Raw genomic sequence first — 20,801 nt, 5'->3', positions numbered from 1 at the left:
TCATTTTATAAAATCGCCTGTCCCAACATGGACAAAGGCGTCCGGCGACAACCCTCCGGGTGCAATCGTCGCAGAGAACAAACTATTTTTCGGTTCTACGTACCTATGCAGACGGCAAAAATTGAATGACCGAATTGGTCAACTCATTGCCGTCTGATCAGAATGATCTGTGAGGAACGATCAAGTTACCGAATACCGGATGCCCTGGGGCATCAGTCGGTCGCCGGCTGAAGTTCTCACTTAGGTTATTTATTCCAAAGTTGCACCTTCTATCCCAATTGGGGCAAAAGAATTGTGCAATGGCTATGAAATCTCTACCAAGACGGACAAACTCTGTCTAGTTAGTGACTGGAACGCCTGTTAATGTACGGCTGTGCACTTGGTTTGGGGAAATCACTACTGTGATTGATTGACTTACAAACGTATCATGCTCTTTGCAGCATAAGACGTTTCGAAGTCAATTAACCAACTCCACTTAAAACCAATCACACAGCAGTCTAGGGGCAAGGATAGCTAGACTTTTGATAAGTTAGGCAAAAAATCGCCGCATGCTTTTGATAAGTTAGGAAAAAATGCAAAATTGAAATTCGCAAAAATTGAAATTCAAACGCAAACTCAAAATGATCAAAACCGACTCAGTCGGTGAATTCATTAAAAATCCACCCAACCAAACGGTTGTGGTGGATCAAATGTTAACCGGACCCCGTCCAGGAAAAAAGAAAAATTGTTAATTAACCCGACTCCTTAGCCAGTAAATACAAGGATACTAGGCACGCAGGCCGGAAAAGCAAAGTTATTGGCATACTGCCGCAGATTAAAGAAAAAATAAAAACAGAGATTGGCATACTGCCGCTGAAAGATTACTTCTGGCCTGCAGGCGGTGCCTCCTGGTCCTCTTCCTCATCATCTGAGGGAATGTCTTGTGCTACACCTGGACCAGGAAGCTCAGGCACAAGGGGCTCATGGTTGGAGTTGACCTAGGCATCAAAGGACTAAGGCTCTGGCTCACCTCTATCTCTCAAATACACCACGTACTCGGCGTAACTGTGAGCCAGTGCCCAGATGCTATAATCCGTGTCTGGGTACAGGGCAGCCCATGCGATCTTCATGCGGGCATCATTTTCAGCATCACTCTCAGCAACCAGGCGGTTTTGCTCCGCCTCCAGGGTTGCTGCAAAGTTTGTCTGAGCCTGAGCAGCCTCCTTCTCCAGCCTCTCAACCTTGGTCTTCAAGTTGGTGTTCTCTTCAAAAACACCTTGAAGTGTGCTAAGGTCCGTCTAGGCCTTCTTGAGCGCCTCGTCAGCTTTCTTGGCGCTCTCATCCGCCTTTTTCTGGGCCTCCTCTGCCTTCTTCTAGGCCGTCTCAGCATCACTCGCCCGCTGGTTGGCCGTCTTCAGATCCGCCTCCAGCTGCTGGATTTTAGACGCCTGTGTCATTATGATTGCTTTAGTTTCAAGATCATTTACGATAGTTGAGTATAAAGCAACATTATCAGCGTCTATCGCGGACTTCTTGGCCCTTTTTACCTCTTCCCGTTTGCGGGAATAAGGACGCTTGAGCCCGTCTACCCGCAGCATAGCCTGCAAAAAAGCAAGCGGTATTAGTATGGCAGGCGGGGTAAAGCACTTGGAAAAAATAAAATTGTCAAGTCTCTTACCTCAGCTAGAAGGGATAGAATGCGTTCCAAATTGAACGTCTCTATCCCCGGGATGTTGTCTTGCGAACGGCGTCAAGCATGGCCTTGGCATGCTTCTGGACGTCTGGCCAGCGGGTAGATTGATCTGCACCATAATCAATACGGGATGAGTGCGAAACTAAGGCAACACCTATCTGTTGCCGACCGTCTGAGGATGACGTCTGTTGGGAGTGGGATTTCACCCGCAAAGGCCACCCCAGCTCAAGCGCGGATTCAAAAGGGTTCTTACCTTCAGAGCCGGCCAAGCGGGAACCGCTTGCAGGCGTGGTGAACCCCCCGGTTGCTGATACGAGGTTGACGAGGTCGAGGCCCAGGCTGCCGCCTACCCTCTCGTTTCGCCCCGCTATCCGCATCTGTTGATTCCCGGATGAGGCGCCAGGGGTTGAAGCGGAGGTGGATTTTTTGGTTTTGTTGAGAATGGAGGGGGTTTCCTCCCTAGCCCGTTTGAGATTTTTCTCAAACGTCTTTCCAACCTCTCCCCCCTGCGAAAATAACCAAGTTAAGGTTAGCATCCGGAGAAAATAATCTTTGAGGACAATCTGAGAGAGGGTCAGGCATTTTTTACCTTGGCCTTGACTGCGGCCGCGGCTTTTTCCGCAAGCTCCTTGCGGATGACTGCAGAGGACCGCTTGGGAGTCTTCTCAGTCTGCAACATGTCTAAAGCTTCTTCTACAAAAAGAAAGAGATTGATTAATATCATAAAATCAATTCCGATACAAAAGCACTACAGGCGGATATAAACTCAGGCGCATACGTTAGGTAAACATGTGTCCTAGCACGCAGTCGGCTAGGAAACTCTCATCCCTGAGCCAGGCGCTCTTGGGGATCCAATTCTTGGGGACTTTTATTGTTTTCGCGGTTGACAAGGTCGCGTCTGTGAGGTCGAAAAAGTCTGCCTCAATGATCTTGTCAAAATCCTCCTCTGGGATCCGGGGAAGAGCGCACTTCCGGCCCATCAGGTCGGGCTTCTTATTGTACTGGCGGAATTCATAATTCTCCCGCCTGCTGGGAGCGGACATCAGGTAAAACCTGTGCTTCCAGCCGTCGAATTTGGAGACCTTGTCCAAGGTCATCATGTATTGGGGATGCCTGGTTACAGTGTACCACGCCCTCCTGCCGCCTGGGCTTCGGCTAAGATAGTGCATACTAGCAAAAGCCTCCCAGCCGGGGTTGAGCCCCTGGAACTCGCAGGTGGCAACATACCCCAAAATGTTTGTCCAAGAGTTGGGGGTAAGTTGCAAGACTCCGAGGCCGTAGCCTCTCAATATTGCCTTCACCGCCCGGTGAAGGGGAAAGCGAAGACCAGCCTTGAACGCCGCCTCATAACAGCCAAAGTAGTTGTTGGCGTTCTCTTGATCATCCTCTCAGGCGATGGTGCCGTTCTCAGGCGGCACTCTTATTCTATACCCGTCTCCTAACGGGTGCATTTGCGTAAAGTTTTTTAAGTTCTCCTCCATTTGGATCCGGTCCTTGGCGGAGACGTGGAGTTGAATTGATCGTCCTTCTTATTCCACTTCTTCCTCTCCTCCTCCTCGCTATCCTCAAGCGGGGGTAAATCGTCGCTGCTCTCAGAAGTGGAAAGGGGCTGAGTCGGCCTCATCACCGCCTTGGTCGCACTTTTTCATAAAGGAATCTGCGGGAGTTGAAGGGGCGCGCGGAGGGGATCTCTCTAGAGCCGTCTGGTCTCCCTGACCAGACGTTTCTCCCTTAGGCGTTTGGCCGCCTAAGCCTTCGCTTATGTAGTTCGGATCGGTGGTCGTCTGCATAGTCCGAGCCATTGTGTCCTGCACAGACACATAAATGGTCGGAATCCAAGGCAAAGGGTGGTCCCAACACCCCGAGACTGCACTCCCAGTCCTAGACTCAGCCGTCCCAGGTGACCGGCTGGACTCTAACCTAGGATGTGCCGTGTGTGTTGGTGATGCATCCATTTATTGCAAGAAATATGTACAAGCGGTGAAACAAGAAAAAGAGCTGAGAGAGGCAGAGACGGTACCTTTGGATTTGATATCTGAAGACAGACGGGTCCGGCTGGGTTGATGGAGTACGAGCTTCCTTGCTTGCGCCTGACTCAAACAGATGACTTCTGCTCTCTCAAAGTTCTTTCTCTAGAAAATTTTTGTAAAACGTACAAAATTATGAGGGTAAACGGCTATATATAGAGGGTAAATACGGGGGTATTTCCGTAATTTACTCGAAAGGCGAACGGTTACTCTTTGATGGTAAAATTACCACCAATCGGAGTGTGACACGTGTCACAGATGCCACGTGGCGAGCCACGTCACATCTGTGAGGGGCAAATGTTTAGGGTAATTTTACCTCGCCACGTGGTCCAATCAGAGGATGACACGTGTCAGTCTCAGGATGGCCAAAGTGGACCGATCCGTGTTTGACACGTGTCACTCCAGAAATTAGGGAAAAATGGCGGCCTTCAGGCCCAAATCCCGAGAAACCCACAATACGGAGCAGCCCACCAATGATTAGGGATCAATGACCTAATTAGGGGCACAAATCCCGAGGACCCTATAAATAGGGAGATTTCCCTCTTTTGGAGGGCACGTTTTACCTTTTATTACATACAGTCCCTGTGATAGAGACATCTGAGCTTGGAATCCGAGCAGATACCCACCTAAATTTCCGCACCTTTTTCTCTCCCTTCAAGTTACTAACTTGTTCGTCGGAGGCGGAGCACCAACCAACTGGTGTCTCCGTTTGTTTTGCAGGTACAGCTCACGCCGGATCAGTCTTCGTGTTGTAACTCTCCCGATGGACAAAAACAACCAAAACACCAATCGTACACATTAAGCACATCAAATAATCATTAGTGTTGTTTATTTAGCATCGTCCGTTCAAGAAGCCTCGAGATCTCGGCCAAACACACTTCTCATACAACGATACTGTTAGAGCATAGACACTCATCCAACCCCGCAATTGGTTCGACACTACCGATGATCAGAGGTACAACACTGCCAGGCCTCATTTCATCTTGTCACGTCGTACCTCAGAGCCTTGAAGCTTGAGTTTTTGACGCGCCATGCTGGAGTTCGCCCTTGGAGTCTTGATTGCCTCACGTCGGAGCTACGTTCAAGCCTCGTCGCCACCGGAATTTCGTCCACCTCACGCCAAAGCTACGTTTGAGCCCCGTCGCCACTAAAATCTCAACCACCGTACGAAGGATTTGATACTGGGTATGCTTTAAAACTTACTTGAATTTATTTAATGGCTTTTGCTCTTCGAGTATACTCTGAAATTTGCATGAATTAATTTAATGGCTTTTCGAGAAAGAAACCATATGAAGTACTCTAAAATTTTCTTAAATTGCCTTTTTGAAAAAGAAATAAGCTAAATGTAGTACTCCCTTTTTATGTCAGACGCTTCATTCTTTTTCTTTTTTTTTTTTTATTATATATATGATGATATGATATATTGATACTGCCATAGTTTCTCACGTAATTTAAGTTTAACAGAGCACCAAGAGACGACTTCTTACAAGTGTTGAATGAAGCTGTCGGTTCAGATGGAATTCGTTTTCCACCTTTCACTCTATGACTAGAACTTTTACTGAGAATCGAAAAGTAGAACATCCTTTAACAAGTCTAAAACACTAGTGGAAAGAGGTCATCGAAGGATCGAGTAAGACAGCAAAGGAGGTACTCCAATCATCGCATCATCGACCGTCCATTGAAGATAAGGCATTTGACACACTCTGCGCACACATTTCTTGCAAGGAAGTCACCAAATGGAGTTCAAAGTTACTCATTGGAGCTGAATTCTCACATATACCTCAATATTGGGAATGGTTGAAGGATATATTGCAACACTTTAGACACATGCTTACAAGCACAAATATCCTTGATGTTGTTTATGCCTCTATGTTTTGTTATGAACGCAACACTCCATACATGTAGGCAATTTATGAGATGTGGAGCTCGACGACCAAAACACTACTAACTTTAGCGGGTGAAATCTCGATCAGTTTGTGGGGCTTGCACTATCTCAGCGGACTCCCAATAAATGGCTCTTTCTACGTCGAGGTCGTCCCATCCACCACGGAGCTATAAGGGTATGACAAGAATGGCTCTTTGTATCTTCCTTATAGTTGCAAGCACTTTTTCGTGGCTTATCAACACATTGCTACAAAGTCCCGCGAAATCCACGTCAAATTTGATAATTGTTGTCAATTTTGGTTTCGCGGTGCTTCGAGATACTCGACTTCTTCCGAAGACAAAAAGGCTCACATACTTCCAGTGCCTATGACCATTTTTGCTAGCGTGAGTGAGACTTTACTATGGAACGATGACGTAAATGAAGCTTTTAACCTCTTAGGTATCCCCGAGGCGCATCGCAAGCAGACTTATCTTGCCACTTTTCTTTCTTGTTGGTTGTGCGCTTTCGTCCTCCCACTAAAAGACTTAGGCTTCATTCATCCAGGAGTATTCAAGCTTGCATCTTCACTTGCAAGTGGTCGTAAAATATCTTTGGCTATTCCAGTTTTAACCAGAATTTATAAAGGCTTGAACGAGCTTTCGACTTTTGCAGTACCCAAGAGACGTCTAAAATTTTTCCCAACACATTATGTCCATATATGGATAGTAAAGTAATTTTGAAGCCATTGAATGTCTACTCACAAGTATGTCGGCGCCTATATGATTGGATTTCAAGGCCTTGATGCATTCATTCACTCGTCATCTGCCGATGCTAGGTCGACTATGAAACAAATGGTGTCCTTCGAACAAGTGTATTATTTTGATAGTGGGTTCAGAATTATTAGAAAGCTAATATATTTAGTAAGGTCAAGTGATTGGAATGCCTAAGTGGAGGCCGCTTCCGATCAATAATATTAATGCATAATTAATATTATAGCTTAATCTTGACTGAACCCTTCGGGTCACACGCAATGAACGAACCGACACGACAAATTAATTCGGAAGAAATTAATGAGTCGCCCGAGTATTAAATATTTAGACGTCAGAAATTCGAGCTTGGAGCGTCGAAACCTAGCGTCAGAGAATCTCAAATGTCGAGCCAAAATTTAGGATTTGGCGAGACAAGAAAATGCTTCAAATAACAAGTAAAATCCTAGTCACGCGAAAGGCTAGAAAAGCGCGCCCAATAGGAGCGTGCCACGTGGCAGCACACATGGCAAAACGCCATGTGGCAACACGCGTGGCAGCGCGCATAGCAGCCATGTTGGCAGCCGCCACGTTGGAAGCCACCAAGTGGCAACGTGCCATGTTGGCAGCGTGCCACGTGGCAGCGCGCCATGGTGGCAACACGTATTGCAAGGGGCCGTGGACCCGGGTGACGGGTCATGGACACGGGCCAAAAGAAAATGGCCCAACGGAACCCAACTTGGGGCTCAAGGTTGGGTAACACATGGTTGGGTAACACATGGTTAGTTCACAATGCATGTGAAATGACTTGGGGACCAAGTGAGAAAGTGGTCCTCACCTAACCATGTGACACTTGTTACTTATGTTAGTTGAGACGATTAATACAAGAGGGGGGGTGAATTGTATAGAGTTCCTAATGACTACTTTTTGCGGATAAATAAACAACGCGTATTGGAACTTAAGCAAACACACAGATTTTACGAGAAAACCTTCCAGGGCCCAACTGGAAGTAAAATCTCGACCCTACCTTAGGGATTTCAAACACAAAACACTTCACTATAATAGGGCAAACACCAAGTTACAACCTATTAGACACATACCTTTATTTCACAAGTTCCTCACTGGACTTGTTACTTGATAGGACCCTATCCTACCCAATCTAAGCACCACACTTAGATTCACTCGTACCACCAAAGTACTACTCGTACCACCAAAGTACAAAACACTCGTACCACCCCAGTACACAACTCACAGCCTCACCAAGAAGCTTACACAAAACTGAATATTACACAAACTATAGAATCACCCAAATAACCCAACGAATACAAATATAAGACGCCTATTATGATAGGTAAGCAATGCACGAAATCCGAAACTAATATGATAAGTTAAAAGCTTGGTAAACTTACTCGTTTAAAGCACTGTGATTTCTCCATGCATAAACTCACAAAAACCTAAATCATTTTTGCTCTCTACTATTTATACAAGTAACACTTGTATAGAAAGTAGGTTTTCTAAAAAGATAAATATGTTAACTTGACTTATCTTTATTATACACGGTTTTAGTAAATCAAGTGGAATAAAATCTTTTCCGAAAATACGTATAAAAGATATTTATTAAGAAAACTAATCTTTCTTAATAAACCGACTTTAGAGAAAAATAATCTTTTTGTTAGAAAATCTTTTCCTAAAATCTATCTTTTATTATTTTCCATATTTATTTTATTTACCAAGCAAACTTATCACGTTTCTAATAAATCTCGTGCACTAACCTACTTACCATATCAACAATAATTTCTAAGAATAAACTTTAACAATTATTGTTGCGCCGCACTCTGACCAGATGAATTACTTGGGCTCCAAGCATATCAAGTTCCACCAAAGAACTTAACTGCTAGTCTTCAAGTTCCTGTTAGGGAACGTTCCTGTTAGGGAACTTAGTTCTTGTTAGAGAACTCTTCCTCTGATTTGTTTAACTTCTTCAATAAAGATTTTCTTCATGTCTTCTTAGATTCAGATGGTTCTTCAATCACCAAGATTATTCTGCACCTTGACTAATCACACACTAGAGAATCTTTATTAGATGAGTTTGCTTTTAGTTTAAGTTCCTCATCATCAAAACCTTTATGCTTCAACAACTTGTTCCTTGGTTTATTTAACTAAGTGTTGAATTCATCAATCTTTCCATGTGGGATCTTTTTGTGAAAAAGTCCCACATTGAAAGATGAGTGGAATTCACAAGCTATCCTTCCTTATAAATAGCCAAAGCATGGCTTGAGAATTCTTTGCTTGAGTAGGAGTTCAATAAGGCATTGCATTTGCAAAAACCCTTAAACTCATATAATACTCGGGTTTTCGGTCGGACCTCGCTAACCTTGAGGTAACGGACCTAAAAGTCGGTAGTTGTTTTGCGGGTGGATCTCCGCCGGAGGCTCTCGTGTTTTCGGGGCTAAGCTTTCAAGTAAGAGCCCAATTTGTCGGGCGAAGTACGCATCAAAAGGTATATTTCCTATTTTTCCCTTTGTGATTATTTTATGCTTTAGTGATATCAATTATTGCGAGCGTGATCCTTGGCTCGGATTTATTTCTGCGGTGAGTCGGACTCACCAAACCCCAACAGCAGTATCGGAACCCTGCTCGTTTATTTTTAATTATCATATTTTTCAAGGTATTTTTATGGCTTAATTTTTCTGGTTATAAGTTGCCAATTAGATTAGTAGCTCGTTTTATCCATTTTAACCTCGTATTAGTGCTGACTTTAGCTCCCGAACCCAGATTTCGACCCATAAATAGTGAATATTGGGTGGAAAAGGCATTCTGTAAATTGTTTTACCCTGTTAGGGCTCGGTTTTTAGCCAAAAATGACCAGAAATGCATTTTTCGAGGGGTTTTTCATTTTTACTAAAAATTTTAAGTCTTTCTAACCTTGAAAATTAATTGCATATTTGTGGTGGTTATGTAATTGGTTCAATACATATTTTATATGCAATTTTAAACCTCTTTAGGCATGATTACTTGGTGGTAATTTGTGTTTGAAAGCTTGGTTTTATTTTTCACATAATTGCAAATTAATTGCATTAAGTGTGAAGTTTTTGTTTTTGAGGCTTCTAAAGTGCTAAAGATTCAATCTTTAATTATGTTAAGTGATTGAAACTTTAAAAGCTACTAAATTCCATGAATTTTATGTTGAACTTTGTTGTTTTAATCATTTTTGGTTTATTGGAAACATAAAGTTTCAAACTTTGTGATAGAAATTTGTTTATCTTCATATTGGAAGATATAATTTTTCAAGGATTCACAAGTGTTAGTAGTTGGATTTTTCATTTGAACATTAAAGTTCATATTTTTCCAACTCCCTCTTACTTTGTCAAAATCTCAAGATTAATTTAAATTGATTAAATTAATAATGAGAAATCGCCTTATTTATTTTGTTGCACCAAGTTAAACCAATTTAATTAAAGAATGGTTCTTGGAAATTATTTTGGTTAAATGCACTTGAATGAATTATATTTAAGTTAGACTTATTATTATTTTCATTTTTCCTCAATAAATTAATTCAAAAATTAATTTAGAATTTATTAATAATGTCACACAATATCGGGAATTTTTCCCGAGGCATGAGCACACAAATCGAGGCCTAAGAGGCCCAAGCAAGCTCTCGGCCAGCTGGCTGCTCACGCAACCCACATGGGGCAGCCGAGGCTGCTGGGCACCTCGATGGTGTGTGCGTGTTGCTGTGCGCATGGGCAGCAAGTTGTGTGTGCGATGTGTGCAAGGGAGGTAGTGCGTTGCTTGGTGCGTGTAGGCGGGGTATGCGAAGGGCTGTGCGGGCTATGGCTGCTAGGCATCACGAGCCCGACACAACAGCAAATGCGTGAGAGCAGCAGCTTGCACCCCTGCCGAGGCTTGGTGCCTAGCAAACCAAGCCTCATTGCTTGGTGCTAGGCACACACACAAAATCATTGGGCTACGCTTTGCATTTTAAGCCGTTTTTAATTATTTTAATTAATTTTGTTTATTTTAATTAAAATTTTTGGAGGCTAGGCCTCGGTATTTTAGCGGCATTGGCAAAATTTATTTTGACAAATTTTTGGTTCTACCGGCTTAATTAATTGGATTAATTAAGATGGATGCGGAATTTATTGGGAGCTTCAATTATTAATTGCGTCAATTACATAATCAGTTAAACAACCTTGACTAGTTTTAATTAGGCGTGTTAATTGGATTAACCACCTAGATTAGTTACAAGTACGCACGTGTAATTTATGCATTGTTACTTGTTTATCGTTGTAAAATGCATGGGCCATTCACAAATAGTGAATGGATGAATGGAAAGTATATTCTCTCACTGGTTTTATGAAATGGCAACTAGTGGGACCCGATTAGGATAGAAAATACGGACTGTGTGCCGCGATGTATTTTTGTAAATCTAAATACGATCTACGTACCGTTGAGTATTTTTGAACCTTAATATTTAGATTAATCATAATCGTAGATACTAGTAGTTGCATAATCTTTGTTAAGTCTTGAGGACGGAGTTTCTTTGTAGACGATGCCTTAAAGTTGCAAGTGAAGACCTTTTGAAGACTTGAAGAATTCAAGGGGTCATGCTAGTTGCCAATATGCATCAAATGCTTATGCTTTATATAAATATGCTTGTGCTTATATATGAATGATATGTTAGATGCATGTTTAGGTTTTCATTATGTTGCGATGATTAATTAAGTTCACTTAAATCAATCAACATAGAAAACCTAGGTCCCTAATGATATTGAGTAAAACTTGCCTTTCCTAAGCAACACTTGCACACTGAATGAGGGTGATGGTGGGCTACGCCAAAGCGAGGTACCATCACTACTCCAAGGAACGTAAGGCACACCGGGTGTGCATGTTGGTTTTGGTTGTACTCAACGATATGAGTGATGGAGTCCATACATGTAGTGGCAAAAGAGATATATCGTCATGACGCATTAGATGATCGATGCGACGATTATCTAACCAAGAGTGGCTTAGAGCCATTAGCAAAGAATTGCTTACCTTGGGGTATCAAGTGGTAGGACAAGCCAAAGCATGCCTAATTACTCGTTGATCCCTTGGATCTTGGAATTGCCTTATTCTCGCTAAATAGGGACAAATTTAATGCGTGGATAAGACGTTTAATAAGATTGAAAATTTTGCATGAATTTTCAAACTTATTATGTTATTTACTTGATAAATGGTTATACTTTGCACTTATATTTGTAGAATTCCAAATCAAACTGTATTGTTTTCCATGATTGGTAAAGGAAATCTTTAAGAATGGTTCTCAAAGAAAAGTCAAGGATTTCTGTAGACACCCATTTGTGTCTCCCCAAAACCAAACCCAGTGATGAGTACCTTTCACGTCGAATTATAATCGAATGAAGTGAAAGTGTGGAAAGACTAGTGTTGCGGTTAGTTTTTATTTCTTCTCTTTCTCTCTGTTTTTGAAAACCTTGTGAAAATAGCCAACCCAGTTTAGTTTGGTCCATAGCTAGGGTCCAATAATAGTATAGTTGGGTCGGGTTCAAAAATAGCTTTCCAACGATATATTATAAGCCCAATTCCGATGAATAATGAGGAAGCTATGGCCAAAGTACTAAATTGGGCCCGGTTTGATCTTTATATGCGGCCCAATGATCTGGAGGAGGGCCTATTATTGGTTTATCATTCCTAATGCGATAAGGATTGATTATAGTCTTCTAGAAGGTTCTTTTGAATCCTAATGTGATTAGCATTGATAAATTGACTTTAAAGAGTTTTAATTAGAATAAAAGAAGTGTTTTATGGAAATTACATTTTTACCCTCTCATAATTTTATCAAAATTAGAAAACGCGCGGAAAACTGATTCCAGCGCCGTACGACACGTCTGTCACCTGGCGACAGACCTGGCGTCTAGCGACAGCCCTGTCGTCTGGCGACAGTGTCGTGTTTTATTCTTTTCGAAACTCTAATTCGTTTTTTATCATATCCGGCTGATTTTCTCTATAAATAGCCTCCTAAAATCTCCGTTTTCAATCACCAACTCTCATCAAGAATTTCTTGATATCTTCTCTCTCTCTCTCTCTCTTATTCTAAACTAGCTTTTCTCAAACAAAATTCTGCATTCACAAGATCTAGACACACCTAGCCAAATTCGAAGTTGTCTTCTCCCTAGACGTGAAAGGTTTAATTTCTGAGGGCTTGGTACCAAATCTCTCTTTCAATTATTAAATTTAATTGTTTTGATTTTATTATTTTCCTTGAAGTTACTAACGTGTGTATTTTGTTATTAGAAAGAGATACGAGGCATCCAAGTAAGTGCTTTAATTGTTTTATTGATATTATGATATAGAAATCATGTTTAGGTTGCTATTTTGATTCCTAGTATCATGTTAGGATATTTTCCTAAATTTGATGTTTTGAATGACAACAATGATTCCTAGTATCATGTTAGGGCAATATATTTAATATTTATTGTTTAGTGACATGCTAGGGTTTATTATTAATCTGGTTAGTATTATGCCTAGGATCTTGCTATTATTATGCTTTAACATGATCATGATTATTTTCATGATTGTTATTATAATTATTATGATTATATTCATTATTATTATTATGTTGCTTGATATTATATATATTTATTGTTATTGCTTGATCACGCCTTTTATGCATGTTTAATTTAAAGGGAATTAGTACTTGTAATCACGCTTAATAAGATAATTAATCATCTTGTTTAGAGTTAATTTGATTATAATTCAAGTGATCGCCAATAATAGTTTTATTTGTGCATTAATATTCAACCAACATAGATAAACAGGTTTAGGGCTAAACCTATTGATTGCATGTTAGTCAGAAAGCGCACATGAATACGAGAAGAATGAAGTAGAGGCCTATTATTAGGGCAGGTTCAATCTCTATTAGGTTGGATTTGTACCTTCATCCCCGAACTTCCAGTCATGGTTCTAGACCTATTGGAGTTAACGATCTCCTGGATTGTTAAGGGGTGTAACCTTCACCCTGTTAACGGTTTACAAGTTCCTAAAACTTGTTGGCGACTCTTTTGCTCTAGCTTCCTTCCCTTTGGACGCCACCATGATTAAGTGTATGATCACAGTGGGGTTCAAGTTTGGGGTAATGCTTGAAATATTTCCTACAATTTCTAAAATACAATTCTCATAAATGACTTTTAAGGACGGTTGGACATCATGTATTCAAAATACTAGGTAGTTTTGATAAAACATGAAGTATTGAGTTGCAAACTCAAATTTTCAATATTGACAACCAACATATCTTTTCGCTTAATAAGATAAGTAGGACTCATTGATGTAGTTATTCAAGCGTGAATTAAAGGTAAAGATGGAACTTTGTTTTACGACGCATTAGATGCTTAATTATGCCTAACAAAGTATAAAAGTCAAAGACTCTGAAAGAAATGGTTCTTAAAGATTATGAGATAAAGTATGATAAGAAATATAGGAAACGAGGAACAAAGAAAAGGAATGAGATTCCATTTTACTAAAGAACTCATGTTATTGAAGTTAACTTAACAACTCATTATCTTCACAAAGTATCGGATACTGCTTTAGTGTTCCACTTTGAAAGTGACCTCAAACTATTGAAGATAAGCTAAGTTATCGACTTACAAGCTTAGAATGAAGCAAGTTATGCTACATTAGTTGTAAGGTCGTATGCTTTAGTTTAAAGACCTTTAAGCTAAGGCTGGAACAAATAAATGGTTATTGTGTTCCATAATCACCAGTTGATTCATTTACACACGGAAAGACTCACATTCAAAGCAATGAGCAATAGTTGTAAATTTATTTGAATGGCATGGTTGTCTAAACTATGAGTCAAGAATGATTGATTATAAACAAACATTTTCTTAACATGATAAACTGGCAAAAGCTCAAAGTCATGGGCATGATTTGCGTTCCGAACTTCTTAAGCAATTTCACATCGACAAGAACGTACTCAAGGCTCTATTAGATAGGCTCTTGATAGTTGCTCGGTTTAGAATCGTTCTAAGACAAGCAAATCTTACTTGTTGAAACCGAAAAAGCAGAGAGTTATTGCTCTTGGTATAGACAATTGACTCCGGAAGCTAAAGAGGATTCAATTACTTCAACGTTTCACAAAAGATTTTGAAATAATATGGCTATATTCATCAAATGTGAACAAACTTGACCTGAGTAGCTCAAGAGTCCAGTGAAGTACATAATCGACTTGGCAAGATATCAAAACGTCTAGATTAGATCGAGCGATGTTTGCTTGAGCCAAGCGTGACCATCACAAAGTTATGAAATTGAAATTTTCATAAATAACTCCACAAAGAACATAGTGTGTCTTCACGGAGACCTCGATGCCATTTAATAATGACTCGAACGATGATGGTTCACAACCCTTCCTATAAAGTTCTTAAAGATTTGCACAAATGACTAATGTTACACTAAACAAAATGTCGAAGCTAAGAAAGGACGCCATATTTAGTTATGGATAGAAATAACTTCTAAACGTTTTTTCAAGTATTTGTGTATGGCTCTTAGTCTCAGTGGGAGTTCATCGGCTTAGTGAAAGCTAGGTGGCTCAGTGGGAGCTGAATGGCTCAATAAAGACTAAGATAGCTCAAGTGGGAGCTAACTGTTTGTTTCACAACGAACTTCTAACCAAAGACAATATACATATCTCTTTGTAAGCATTCAAGTGAGACTACGTGCATTACCTCCACAACCTAATTGAGAACATAAAGTTTGTTGCTCTAAGTGGTGTCTTTCTGGAAAGTAACACATTTCCAAAACGACAAGTGGGAGGAAAATGAACTCGATGTCCATCGAGCTTAGAAACAAACTAATACTAAGAGTACTGAGAATCTCGGAAGACCTTAAAAGGACTTCGTGAGAATGCTTGATCAAGAATACTCAAAAGGACTTTACAAGTTCCTTAAAAGAGAATTCATTACTCACAAAACATCAGAAATGTTGGAGTAATATCAACATAATAAAAGGGATTTACAAGCACCTTGAAACTCAGTGTTTAATGCAATTTCCCCGTATAGGTATAAAATTCACCAAAGGCTTGGATTGAATCCTATAAATTTCTATTAAGTTAGAAATAAACCTAAGACTTACAAGCACACTATTTACTATTGGAATAATGTCTTTTAAGATAGCTACGACAAATCCAAATTCCAAATAATGGTTAGAGGCCATGAAAATCCGAAACAGACCCCATGTTTGAAAATCATGTTTGAAACTTGATTAATTTGCATGAAAGGTGAAAGACCCATTGATTGAAAATAAGGTTTCAAGTAGAAAACTAACAAATGTTGAAATGTATATGTATACATAGCTAGATTGGTTGAAAAGGATATAATTAAATTCACGGAGTTGATTTTAACACAAACCCATTCACCAATAGGAATGCTTAAGTCTTTTCGTGATTGATCTAGCAAAATTGAACATATGACATATGGCAAAATAGATACCAAAACCGCCTTCCCAAAATGGGATTTTGAAAGTGACTATGGGATAGTCTAAGGGTTTTGAAAATCTAAATAATGCTAGATTTGAAAGCAAGCTCAAGGAATCTTTCAAAAAGATTAAAGGAAGCATTGCACATAGGAATTGGAATGTGTTTTCTCATAAAGTTAATAAGAGGATTGGCTTATGGAGAAACATAGAAATTATTATGAATAAGAAGTTTAGTGGGAGCAAAAGTAAATTATATAAAGGTCCAACGAGATGTTTACGAACTATATTGTGAAACAACTATCAAATGCTAAATGTTTAGATTTGAAAGTATTTTGACAATGGACCAAGCTAAAGGTGATACTTAGTATACATATTGGGAATTAAGTTCTATGGTATAGACTTAATTAAATGTTAAACAAGTAAAGGAATTTACCATATTAAACATGAAGGACTTTGAAAGGCTTTCGACCCATATGTATAAGACTAAGTAAATGTTTGAACTAAGTATAAGCTAGGCTAAATACTAAGTCAAACAAGAAAGACTCTAGTAAGAGACTTTTAACAATATCACATAGCGAACAATTTAGCAAAGACTCAGTGAAATTGAATGAGATAAAATGTCAAATTGATGGGATAAAGATTTAGAATCATTCTACAATTAAATCCATCATGTAAAGCTATGATATGGAATCGTCACACGACTTACTTGCTTAGAGCATGTGAAGTACGTATATAATTACAATCAACTTGAATCTAAGTATTAGATTATAGTCAAGAAAATCCAAAACACTTGGATGAGTTAGAGGATGAGTTCTTGACGCATGGAAACAAATATAATTTGAGCATTGATGATGCAAGCACAAACCTTAAATAAGGATGAAATCCTTAATAAGGATGTCATTTGTAAGCACGAGGTAAGAAGCGTCGTGGCTTGAGAATTGGTAACATGGATGTGCATCCATGTATAATGTGCAGAAATTTAAGGTAAATTTCCATGATCACAAGTGATTAGGGTATCCCAAATCATTGTGAGCCGTTTGGAGTGAAGCTCAAGCAAAGCATCATCAGGAAGTCTACTAAAATATATGTTGAGAATATTGTTGCCTTAATGGCGATAATAAAGAAGATGTTCTATGGAAAGTTCGTTCCTTAACGTTAATGATTGTAGGTTGTCAAGTTGAAGGTCTCAATCATGAAAATGAGTGGGAGCCATCACTTGGACAATAAATCCTAAATCACATATATTCCATGACACTCTCAAATTTTATCATCTTATTATGAAAGTGATCAGTAATGAAGATGCTAAGATTAGCAAAGTAGTTATAACTAAACCTATGCAATAAGTGAACGACAACATTCACAATTGCATGAAAGAAATCAAGCATATTAGATATGGGTGTGATTTATATAGATGTTTTATAAAGAGTGATACTCTTAAAACATTTTGAAAAACCATTTATCATAAGATGAACCATTCAGGTTTTGGAGTAATTTAAAATTTCATGCAATTTTATCACTCCGTTTTCTATTTAATTGTGGTTTAGAATTAAATAATGAGTCCATTTGATTTTAAAGAATATTCAAAATAGGGTATCAAGATAATGTCTTGGATAAAGAAACACCTATTAAGTGAACATTGAATATTTTAATCGAAAATTATCCCTAATCAAGGTCATTTATTTTGTGGACGGTTAATGACCATTAGAGATTAGTGTGTAGTATGATTTATAGCACCGTTTCTTGTGCTATGAGAACATAAATCATTTGCACAGGTATTGGTTTAGAACCATACTGGGTCGACCTATGAGAATACTTTAAGAGATTCAAAATCGTCATAAGTATATTTCTCATTATTGCTATCGGAACTCTTTTTCATTACCATGAGTATTGTGAGGTCTCTTGTTTGAGTACTAGTCCCTTTTTGATGTCGGTCAAACGTCTGCCGTAATTGGGGATTATAATGACTGCTATCAGGAGGCTAGGTCCTCTTAGTAAGAGAAGCTACATTACAAGACTGGGAATGTCCCCCTACTAATAATAGGGAACATGTCTTGTTGTTTACAAGGCCTCTCAAAGAGCAAGACTGTGAAAATGCATGGTCGTGCTTAGATGGATTTTAGAAATCATCTGCTTATTGACAGTCAAACTCGGATTTCGAGAAACATGTCTGGACGTAACAGGGATGACAAATAATCTTACCCTGTAGTTCATGAAGAGACATGAAGAGACATAGGATAGGGACTATACACTGAATGCTCACTTGTCCGGAATGACAAGTGGGAGATTGAAAGGAATGGTGTCCTTCAAACAAGTTTATTATTCTGATAGTCGGTGCAGAATTATTCGAAATCTAATATATACAGTAAGGTCAAGTGATCGGAATGCCTAGGTAGAGGCCGCTTCCGATCAATGATATTAATGCATAATTAATATTACAGCTTAATCTTGACTGAACCCTTCGGGTCACACCCAAGCAATGAACGAACCAACACAACGAATTAATTCGGAAGAAATTAATGAGTCTCCCAAGTATTAAATATTTAGACGTCTGAAATTCGAGCTTGGAGCGTCGAAACCGAGCGTCGGAGAATCTCAAATGTCGAGCCAAAATTTAGGATTGGGCAAGACGGGAAAATGCTTCAAGTAACAAGTAAAAACTTAGCCATGCAAAAGGCTAGGAAAGCGTGCCCAATAGTAGCGTGCCACGTGGCAGCACGCATGGCAAAACGCCATGTGGCAACACGCGTGGCAACCACGTTGGCAGCCGCCAAGTGGCAACCGCCACATAGGCAGCCACCTAGTGGCAGCGCGCCATGGTGGCAGCGTGCCGCGGTGGCGACACGTATGGCAAGGGGTCGTGGACCCGGGTGACGGGTCATGGACACGGGCCAAAAGAAAATGGCCCAACCGAACCAACTTGGGGCTCAAGGTTGGGTGACACATGGTTAGTTCACAATGCATGTGAAATGCCTTGGGGACCAAGTGAGAAAGTGGTCCTCACCTGTAGGGAATATTTCAACCGTTAATCCCCTAGCTTGAACCCCACTGTGATCATACACTAAAGTACGGTGGCGTCCAAAAGGGAAGAAGATAGAGCAAAAGATTCGCCAACAAGTTTTTTAGGAACTTGTAAACCGTTCACGAGGTGAAGGTTACACCCCTTAACGATCCAAGAGATCGTCAACTCCATAAGGTCTTGAACCAAATAGGGTTCGGGGATGAAGGTACAAATCCAACCTAAAAGAGATTGAACCTGCCCTAATAATAGGCCTCTACTTTATTCTGATCGTATTCATGTGCGCTTTCTAACTAACATGCAATCATTAGGATTAACCCTAAATCTGTTTATCTATGTTGGTTGAATATTAATGCACAAATAAACTATTATTGGCGATCACTTGAATTATAATTAAATTAACCCTAAACAAGATTACTAATTATCTTATTAAGCGTGATTACAAGTACAAATTCCCTTTAAGCATGCATAAAAGGTGTGATCAAGCAATAATAATAAATATAATATCAAGCAACATAATGATAATCATAATAATCAAAATCATAATAATAATCATAACAATAATCATCATCATAATAATAATAATAATCATAATCATAATAATCACAAATCATGTTAAAGCATAATAAAAATAGCAAGATCCTAGGCATGATACTAACAAGATTAATAACAAACCCTAGCATGTCACTAAACATTAAAAATCAAATCTTTAACCCTAACATGATACTAACAATCATAAATATTAGGAAGAAAATAGAAGGCATCGTAACAATCATATTTAATATTAAAGTTACCCTAGACATGATACTAGGAATATCATAATAACAATCTAAACATGATTTCTACATCATAATATCAATAAAAACTATTAAAATACTTACTTTGATGCCTCGTACCTCTTTCTAATAAAAAAATACACACGTTAGTAACTTCAAGGAAAATAATAAACAAAAATTAAATTAAATAATTGAAATAGAGATTTGGGACCAAACCCTCAGAAATTAAACTTTTCACGTCTAGGGCGAAGACAACTTCGAATATGGCTAGGTGTATCTAGATCTAATGAATGCGGAATTTTGTATTTGAGAGAAGCTAGTTTAGAAAAGAGAGAGAGAGAGTAATCAAGAGAAACTTTATGAGAGTTGGTGAATGAAAACGGAGTTTTTAGCACGTTATTTATAGAGAAAATCAGCCAAAAAGATAAAATATCAAAACATAGTCTGGCGCACATCAAACCAAACCAAGCGCCAAACGTAGCGCTAGGCGCTACAGCTAGCGTTTGGCGCTGATCTGGAAATTCACGCGTTTTCTTAAAATCAGATAAAAATTGCCGTACATGAAGATAAAATCGTATTTTTCCTAAAAAATGCTCTTTGATTTTAATTAAAACTCTGAAAAGTCAACCAAAGGCAATTTATCAATGCTAATTGAATTAGGAATGAAAAGAACCTTCTAGAAGAATCTAGACGACTAAAACCATTCCTAATTGCATTAGGAATGATAAATCTATATTAGGCCCTCCCCTAGATCATTGGGCCGCATATAAGGCTCAAACCGGGCCTAGTTTAGTAAATTGGTCATAACTTTCTCAATATTCATCGAAATCGGGCTTATAATATATCGTTGGAAAGCTCTTGCCAAGCCCCATCCAACTACACTATTATTGGACCCATATAATGGACCAACCAAATTGGATTGGCTGTTTTCTTAAAATAAGTTTTCAAAAACAGAGAGAAGAGAAAAGAAATTAAAACTATCCGCAACACTAGACTTTCCACACTTTCACTTCATTCAATTATGATTCGACGCCCCCACTTTGACTGAGTTTGGAGAAACGCAAGTTTCGAAAACAAAAGTCAAAGTATCGATAGGGACGGAGAATGATTCAAAACGTTCTGCAATCCTAAATCACTCTTGTAACGCCGATACCTGCAAACTAGCATTAGTTAAACAGATAAAAGAGTTAAGAAACGCGTATCTTGCACCGCCGAGCACACGTCTCTGAAAG

The 20,801-nt window shown here is 39.3% G+C and overlaps 1 pseudogene; it reads right to left on the bottom strand.

Moving 5' to 3' along the window:
* Positions 1-20,801, bottom strand: part of LOC145586712 (formiminotransferase cyclodeaminase-like protein) — an 87,834-nt pseudogene that overhangs the window by 24,710 nt on the left and 42,323 nt on the right.

The sequence above is a fragment of the Chenopodium album genome, chromosome 2, assembly GCF_948465745.1.
Source record: "Chenopodium album chromosome 2, dcCheAlbu1.1, whole genome shotgun sequence".
NCBI classification, from domain to species: Eukaryota; Viridiplantae; Streptophyta; class Magnoliopsida; order Caryophyllales; family Amaranthaceae; genus Chenopodium; species Chenopodium album.
The sequence above is the reverse complement of the archived record's forward strand: the minus strand, read 5'-3'. Positions and strand labels throughout refer to the sequence as shown.